We start from the raw sequence: 8,778 nt of genomic DNA on the forward strand, positions 1-8,778 counted from the left end.
ACTGTAAGGAGGCAATAAGAAGGCTAACTTCGGCTTAAAGCTTCCACCTACATTCGGTCCCAGGGCACAAGGGTGTGGAAGGTAATGAAAGAGCTGACGAGCTAGCCAAGAAACGCGTTCTCTAAGAAACCTCATTAGTGATTAGTATACTAATCCCTTTCCAGCTGGATAGGTCTTGGAAAAGAAAACAGTTTAGCAGACTTGCCCAATATTTTGTGTAGTTATTTAAATATTTTGCAAACGTAGTATTTAAAATACATAACTGAGTCGCCAGCTGCAGTATAAGCCGATTTTATTGCCTTTATGTGAAAGCCAAAGGCTCAATATAGTTCTTGGTCCAGTCTTACGATCCCAAGGGTACAACTTACTGAAAAGTATACTCCTCGACCTTTGTTTTCCGAATTCATAATACAAGATAATATATTGAAAATGGAAACCAAGAAAGCTGAGGTCCCTTGGTTTTTTTTACAGCTGATTAAACTATTTATACTTTTTCTCACTGAGTTGAACTTAAAAACTATGTAATTGTTCGAATGCAATACTTATTTTAGCTTTTTACTAACAATAAGTTATTAAATAGATGCAGTACACGGATCCCACATAGTAAAAAATAAGAGAGATAATTTACATATGAATTATATTTAGCAAGGAACTTAATTTAAAGGAAAAGTACTAAATATTGGTAAGAAAAATAGTAGATAGTAGCAAAAAGAAGCTGAAAAAGGTAGAAGAAAAAATAAGTAAAAACACGTAGTAGAACGAAGTGAGAGCAAGCAGTAATAGCAAAAAGTACTAGAAATTTAAAGTAGAAAAAGGAGCAGAAAAAAAGTAGTAGAAAAGGATATTTAAAATAATTAATTAGTTTAAAAACTTGTTTTACTACTTACCAAAGATAAATTTTTAGGTTGTACTCGTCTCTATGAATTACGCTCCGTTTTCTAGTATGTATGTAAGTATGTTCCTATCGTTTTATATTCGTTTAATTTTCCAAAATCTCACAAATCACTTTTCAAATATTTTTAATTTTTAACTAGAAACATTTCAGTTTTGTCTACTAGTTATCTGTGAACGATTGGAATTATTTATTCTTCGATACCTATAACTGGCATTCAAATAAATAAATACTCATTTTTTTATTATCTCTCGGAACACATTGGTTGCTATATATGTATGTACACAAATATGTACATATATTTGTTTATTTATCAGTTCACACTTCCACAACACACACACGTGGCCCAAATCAATTATTTCAGCGCAGTTGAACCTAAAAAAAAAACAAAAACAAAAGCTAGTATTACTTTTCCAAACTACATACATATTTACAACAAAAAGTGAGTAAGTAGAGTTCGTTAAAGTTAATATAGCAACCAGCATTGCTAAACGCTACAACAGCTGAAACGTTATCACGGCTTACTATGTTTTTATATACATACATAGATATGTAAATTAGACTGCATCACTCCGCATACAAAAAAAAAATCGGCACTGCTTTTTCATTGGAATTATAAAATCTATTATATTTTAAGACGTCCACCAAAATATTTCGAAAAAATTTGAAGATTTACGTGAGCTGGATCGATTTGAAAATACCTCCAAAAATGTTTTTTTATGAATAAAAATAGTTTCTTGAAGATGTTTTTTGAAAAAAATTCGCTAAAATGACAAAATTTACGCTTGAAAAATTTGCATAAAAATATTTTTAGAAAATTTTGATGGAATCTTTTTTCAAAAAGTTCTTTAAGAAACTATTTTTATTCATAAAAAACTGCATTTTTGAAGGTATTTTCAAATCGGTCCGGCTCGCTTAAATCTTAACGTTTTTCCGAAATATTTTGGTGGACGTCTTAAAATATAATAAGTTTTGTAATCCCGGTGGAAAAACCGCCACTTTTTATTTGTGATGCACTCTAATGTACATATGTACATACATATTTAATACCCTAGTATTAAACGTGATATTTGCTTATCTTATCTTACAATAGAATAGTACGAGTATAATGCGTAAGTAAGCACGCAACGGCGGCATAGCGAACTGGTGTCGCGCAGCAGCGGACCGGTGTTTGTACTGGACGCACAACCAAACTCACATACAATATGCACAAGGTCTAATATATACATACATATGTATCTACTAGTGTACGGCTAGCGAGTGAGGCGCGTACGCGGCGTATCTTTTAGATACCAATTATCATTTTTATAATGCTACAAACGAAGAAAAGTGTTAGTGGCTGCAACAGAAAAAATAATAAAATACAAATACAAATACAAACGAAAAAGTTATAACACAAACAACGCGTCTTCGTATATTTCCAAATTTTGTCTGCCATACTCAGCTCTTACTGGCATTTGTGACTTAACGTGAAGCTTGTTAGCGCGGTTTTTTTTTGTTGCTACAATGTTATTTTTTATTTTTTTTATTTAATTATTTGTTAGCATTGGTATTGGTGTATGTTTGTGTTCGCGCTCGTTTTATAGCTGCTGCTTTTACGCACTTAGCAGTGCGTCGACGCATACATTAGAGGTTTGTTTCTTATTTGTATATTTTCTTATTTATTTATGGATTTTTTATTAGTTTCCCAACACTCTAATGCCTCTTTTAGCTGCTACTGTACATTGGCAATGCGTTGCAGCTGCTGTGGGAAAAGTGAAGAGAGTGGAATGTTTTTTTTATTTAAATATTTTATTGTTGTGTCTCTTTTAATTAATGATTTAATTTAGCGTGTGCTACTGTTTGTCTAATATCAACACTGCTACCGAAAAAATTAGAATTATGTTTTCTATTTTTATTTTAATCAATGAACCGTGATTCCGTTTAGTTATAAAAGACGACAATACAGATTTTTTAAACTTTTCATGCGGGCCATAAAAGCCCGCCTTGTGGTGCTTTATCAAAATAAACTCAAATACGTACATTCGGAATAGTTTTAATAGCGATATGCCCCATACTCTTTAGAATTAGAATAGAAAATACTTTGTTTAACCTAATCATGAGCAGCTTAAACTTATAAGCGAGCTGTAATATTGAGGAAAAAATAGCATCCAAAAACATACAAATTTTAATATTTTTTATGAATATATAGGTTAGATTGAATATATAACCCTTTTTCACTTTGAGATCTACACTAAACTAATACCTAGAGCAAATCTAAAGAGAAGGCTGTTTCCTGTGGGTTTTCGTTTTCATAACTTTTTTTTTTTTCTGGCGTGGGACCAATAGGTAAGTCGCATTAAAGACAGCGCTAAATCCTGCTCGTCAGTCCTCAGCTTTTCTAAGAGATCTGATGTTCTCACAACCCTGAAATGTTCTTAGATAATAAAGATTACTTTGAGGGTCTTATAGATAGAGTTTCACCCACGTGTTTTTTATTTATTTATTATTATTTTAATCCAAATGATTTCTGTTATGTTTGGGGTTTTCAGCAAGATTTTTCGCACAAAATGCTTATCAAAATACTTTTTATGCTTCACGCAGTCATTGTAATAACCTGAATGCACAGCTTAAGACCAGTAAGTACAGTTTACAACGATACGGCATCGGCTTCTAATTTCAGAAAAATTGTCCAGGAAGTAATAAAATATTCTTCTTTGTTCAAAGTGTTTTTGGGTAGAAATGTATAGACAAGGCAAAAAATTTTAGCTTTTTTTTAAATAAAGTTTTCAGTTCGCCGGAAAATCTTAAATAGAGTTTTTTAATGTAAACAGCAACGCTGACAAATTAACAAAAACTGAACGTAGCAAAAAAAGCTTTTTCAGAATAAACGAATATAGGACGAACCTCTTTGGATAGAATTAGAAACAGAGCTGTCAAATTGGCCCAGGTTGACTAAATAAATCAGTTTTGATGCAAGTGTGTTTAGTTGAGTTCTTATTCTGCAATTCTGAAAGGAATCTATATATAGTACGACACACACCTACAGTATCGGTCATATCTATAGCACGCCATTTCAAAGTGATATTGTATGCCACTCATGTTTACTTATTTATTTTTAAGAATTTTCAATTAAAATATAGTTCATTCTCAGACAAACCCCATATAAACCCAAGTTTAATAATTTGTAGAAAACGACAAAAAAGTGCAAAAATGTTCACCTAAACTTCAAACTTTTTTCTCGGAAGTGTTAAAATTTTTTGAGTACACAGTTTTTAGCCGCTTCAATTTTAGCCTGATAATGTACAATTTTCAATTAGCTACGAATTACCGTTAATTTTTGAGATTTTTTTTTGTCGCATTGGCTTCCATATAATGAATAAACTCAATTTATTTGTATAAAAATTCTTAAAAATCAACGGTAACTTTTAGCCACTTGAAACTTCTTGCACATTATCGGACTAAAATTGAAGGAACTAAAAAACTGTGTACTCAAAGCAGGTAAAGGCAACATTAAATGTGTATATTTGGAGTCAAGGAAAGATAAATGGAAACTGCTCTACATCTTAGCAGAACGAAAAAGGCAACTGCCATAAAATCCATTCCCTGTTTATAACGTTTCGAGTTTTCTTATGGTGATTTCGTTTCTACCAAAAAATGTTGCATTTTGAGTGGCCCTTTAACTTTTCGTGTTCGATTCTAAATTAAAGGCAAAGAAGGAAAATTCTGTGTTCGTTTCTTGAAATGTCACACTCTTGTAAGGTTTGCCTGGCACATTCTCTGCCCTGTGAGGTGTTGTCAGGGAAGATGGTTGCCCCGAAAATCAGATGGTTGTTTACAACGACAATATTATGAAGTGCGTGAGTTAGACAAGGACAAGAATGCAAAAAGTTGACAGGGCTGAGTGTAACATCAAAAACATTTTGGACCCGCGAAGGGCAACATTTTCGAAGTGAAACTTCTTTAGCGACGGTTGGTGTGTTGGGAGTAAATTGGCAAATTGAACGGAAATTGCACACCGAAGTTGCACACGGAAATGGTTGGGACGAAAACAACTGCTTCTTAAATGTATGCACACTAGGGTGGTCCAAAATTCATGTGAAAAAATAAAGTAGGAATTTTTTTGCTCTCACCCCCTAGGATTGTTCTATACCGTAAAAAAGTATACCCGTATTTTTTTATTTTGAAATCACAAAATTCTTAACAAAAAATAAAATAAAATTCTTAACAATAAATTGAATAAGGTTGTTAGTTAATATATGTGTTTTAGAAATTATTTCATCCAGGAAGTTTAATTCATAATCTTATAACTCGATTTTATATATCGTGCACTTTCTTCAAAAGTGGGGCACAATAGACCTGTTGGTCGCAGTGCATACCTCTATTAATTATCTTTATATTCTTCAAAAGTGTATTAGTTCCCTTTAAATTACTACAATTTTTCAAATAGGTGGCAACCCTGTTCAAAAATACTTTCGGAAACCTCTTTAGTTTGGTACCCGTATTGTATTATTTAATTTTTTGCATCAATTTAATTGTATACAATTTTTCATACAGGTGGCAACGCTCCGCAAAAATATTTTTGACAGCAAAATTTCTAAAATCTCTTTAGTTTTATACCCACATAGCAATATTTAATTCATCTTATCAAGTAGATCAAATAAAAATTTTCAAACAGGTGGCAACTTTCTCCAAAAATATTTATATATATGTATATTTGTAAGCCTTCTTAAAGCTCTTTTTTCTGACAGTCATATTGCATTTGCAATTTTGAAACAGGTGGCAACTAACTAAATATTATTTTTCCCTATATTTTAAGTTAGACCTTCGAAAATTCGAAAAAATATTGATTTGGCTTCTGTTGCTCTAATAAAGACCGTATTAATGTTTGTTTAATATCTATAATGTACAGATATCGGCCTGCCTTAATTTTATTACATGAGCAGACTTTTTTATTTATGTTGAAGTTAAATATTTCTTAAATTTTTTACCTTATGTACATATATATTATTTTTTGCTTTGTTATCGATTTAGTTTCTATACCGACCCACAACTTTATACAAAACGAAACAACTCGATACTTTTCTCCGCGAAAAACACATGTTTTTTTAATATGTTTCTATTTGTAAAAATTTACTGACTTTTTTCCAAACTTTTAACAAGTTACATACCTATAGATACCTATTTAACATACATTAAAGCTTTCAAATTCACAGTATGCAAAGAAAAATTCTTGTCACATTTAGTTTTTATTTTATTTTATTTTATTTTATTTTATCTTACTGCTGTTGCGCACTTTCGTCTATTATGTAATTTCATTGCAATTTTGCGTTTTTAAATGAAAAATTGTTTTCTTAGTAACACTTGGTAATGCTAGTTTGTTTTTGCTCAGAATTTTCGTAAAAAATTTGCTTTACAAATTTTTGCACTTTGTTACTCGCACTTCCAATAACTTATTTACATATTTTATTTATTTCTCACGTCATTTGTATTACCTTATATAAAAACGTTTGTCAATATATTAAATATTTTTCATGCATATAATGCACTCATATGTATATTCACTAAACGAATATGTAGTTCGCGTTCGAAAATCATAAATTACACAAAAATATGTTCCGCTATTCACTAACAAAAAATAACTTAACTCCTATTCGGACGTTTTCACGCGCTCGCAATTGAAGAAAGACTGAATCGCTAGCAGACGCAGACGAAAAAGTTAACGCTTGGCGCTTTGTGGGGCTTATGCTGCCGCTGTTGCTGTCGCTGTCGCCGGTGCTGCTGCCACCGGCAATTGCCCGCCTGCCTTTACTTACGTCGTCGCTTGCTGCCGCATATCGCCGCTTGATCAGAGGCCGACCGGCAAACGTGACGATCGCAAAACCGGCTAAATAGAACAAAACAATAAGCTGCTTGCCAACGTTTGCCCAGCTAAAGCAGCTGGCCGAAAAATCGACAATCGACGACAGACAGACGAAGGCAAATTTTGCAGTCAAGTTTGTTTTTGTGCTCTGTCGACGCTGTTGTCGCTGCCGCAGTCGCCGTTACGTCGTCGCTTTTTGCCACCTTGTCGTCTTTGATGGGCAGCCGGCAAAAAATGCGATCAGAATGCGATCACTTGTTGCTGTTCTGTAGTTACTTTTGTTGTTGCTGTCAGTGTTGCCATAGTAAAATTTTTTTCCTCCCGAAACTTCCCACCAAAATCCTCCAAAACCTACCAAACATTTTTTTGAGATTTAGATATTTTTTTTCAATGTTCAATGTATCCAAAGTGTATGAGTAATGTGATATTATTCTTAGCTCCTAAATAGTTCTGCAGTCTATTTGTTAGATGTACCGCAGAATGGCTTGGGACCCTGCAAACGCATTTCGGTTCCACGCTTTGCGAGACAGTCAGACCTTTCGTTGGCTTCAAATCCTTCATGTCCCGGAACCCACCTCAGCGTTACGCTGTTGTTGGCTTCCAGGTGGTCTAAGAGTCCACAAGCCTTGAAGCAGTTTTAAAAGAGTCTAAGACACAATATATATATATTCTGGCCCCATTTGTCCTTCTAGGAAGACATTCGCGAACACAAACTTTCAATTGCAAAGGCCTGCCCCTGGAATATGGCTGGATACGAGCCCATTGGCAGACTTTTCTGGAATCTTGGATAATACACGGACTTACGAATCAGGTATATATACATGTTTGCCGTCGCCGTTATACGAACGCACCGGTGAAATATTCGTGTAAACAGGGTAGCTAAATGTTAAGAGATACATATTTTCTATTTTTCGCAAATAACTATTACTCATTGTCGTAAAGGCTCCAAAATCCAATCTCCTACCAAAACGGAAAAAAACCTAACAGTTTTGGTAGGAAAAGCTCATGTATGGCAACACTGCATAAATTGGGCTTTAATTCTCTAATTGGGGTTTCGCCACTCTCTTACTCAATTGACTTCTCATCTCTTATCAGACGTGCTCTGTCAATCTCTTATGTCCACACTTATAAAGCTTTTGCTTTGTAAAGGTACATATTCAGTCAAGGGAATACAACAATTTTTTGAGCTTGAGACCGAGTTTTTTTAGATGAAAAATTTTATGGAAAACAACATTAATTTACATTTTTGTAACTATAAGTATAGCTGCTATTTTGGAAAACAAAAATTATTGAAATACTTCTACGTTCAATCACATATTCACTTTTGAGATGTGCATATAAAATATGTTACATAAAAAATGGGAATTTGAAAATTTCATTTATTCATTTTTGGCATTCAGTATGCAATAAAACTGTTCGCAAAGAAAAAAATTTGCTAATTTCTAATTAAAAAAAAAAAAAATAATAATAATAACCAAACCAGAGAAAAAACTACCAAACAACCTAATTAGAAAAAAATAAAAGAAAAAAACAACCACGTTTGGTTGGAAACACCCAGCAGTAGCAGTGGTAGCGGCCGTAGAGCATTTTCCCACATATACTTACATAAGTATGTTCATCTGATCAAGCGCAAAGCTATGCCCACTCTTCACTGTATTCGAATTGCTCTCTTTATGCATTTGAGTGGAATGATTTAAGCTTGATGAGTGGAATCGTGCGATGTTTTCGTAATATTGGAAGATCAATTTGAAAGAAGCTTTTTAAAGTAGCTTTTACGTACAGAGTAAAGAATACAAATACCTGAAAAGACTCAAACTAAAATTGTATTGAAAATCTATATAATGAAAATTATGGAAGCTCTCTATCAACCTACGTTTGGTCTCTAAGGAAAATGTACCTTTTTCAGGCATCATTATCGGCTATTATTATTATTAGATTATCTACTCCATCGTGTAGAGATCTTCTATGATACTCCAACGGAAAACAGGCCCTAGGGATCTCTTCAGGGCTAGAGTGGTCTGAACAAGAATGAAGAGAATGGAAA

General features: G+C 33.2%; 1 protein-coding gene across 4 annotated transcripts in view; it reads right to left on the reverse strand.

Annotated features, from left to right (window-relative positions):
- LOC108357992 (uncharacterized) overlaps nucleotides 1-6,636 on the reverse strand; it is a 171,219-nt gene extending 164,583 nt beyond the window's left edge. Inside the window, exons 1-3 of one of the 4 annotated variants that reach the window (XM_017609100.1) lie at nucleotides 6,367-6,636; nucleotides 1,232-1,267; nucleotides 888-1,102 (exon numbers count right to left, since the gene is read on the reverse strand). The gene's annotated coding sequence lies outside the window, so the exon portion shown is untranslated. Of the gene's footprint in view, nucleotides 1-887; nucleotides 1,268-6,012; nucleotides 6,148-6,366 lie in introns of those variants that run through there. The other 3 variants (XM_017609097.1, XM_017609098.1, XM_017609099.1) reach the window with 3 other exon arrangements.
- Nucleotides 6,637-8,778: the final 2,142 nt, after the last annotated feature.

Source organism: Rhagoletis zephyria, unplaced genomic scaffold, assembly GCF_001687245.7.
Source record: "Rhagoletis zephyria isolate East Lansing unplaced genomic scaffold, Rhagoletis_zephyria_1.1 Rzeph_scaffold_00188, whole genome shotgun sequence".
In the NCBI taxonomy this organism is placed as follows: Eukaryota; Metazoa; Arthropoda; class Insecta; order Diptera; family Tephritidae; genus Rhagoletis; species Rhagoletis zephyria.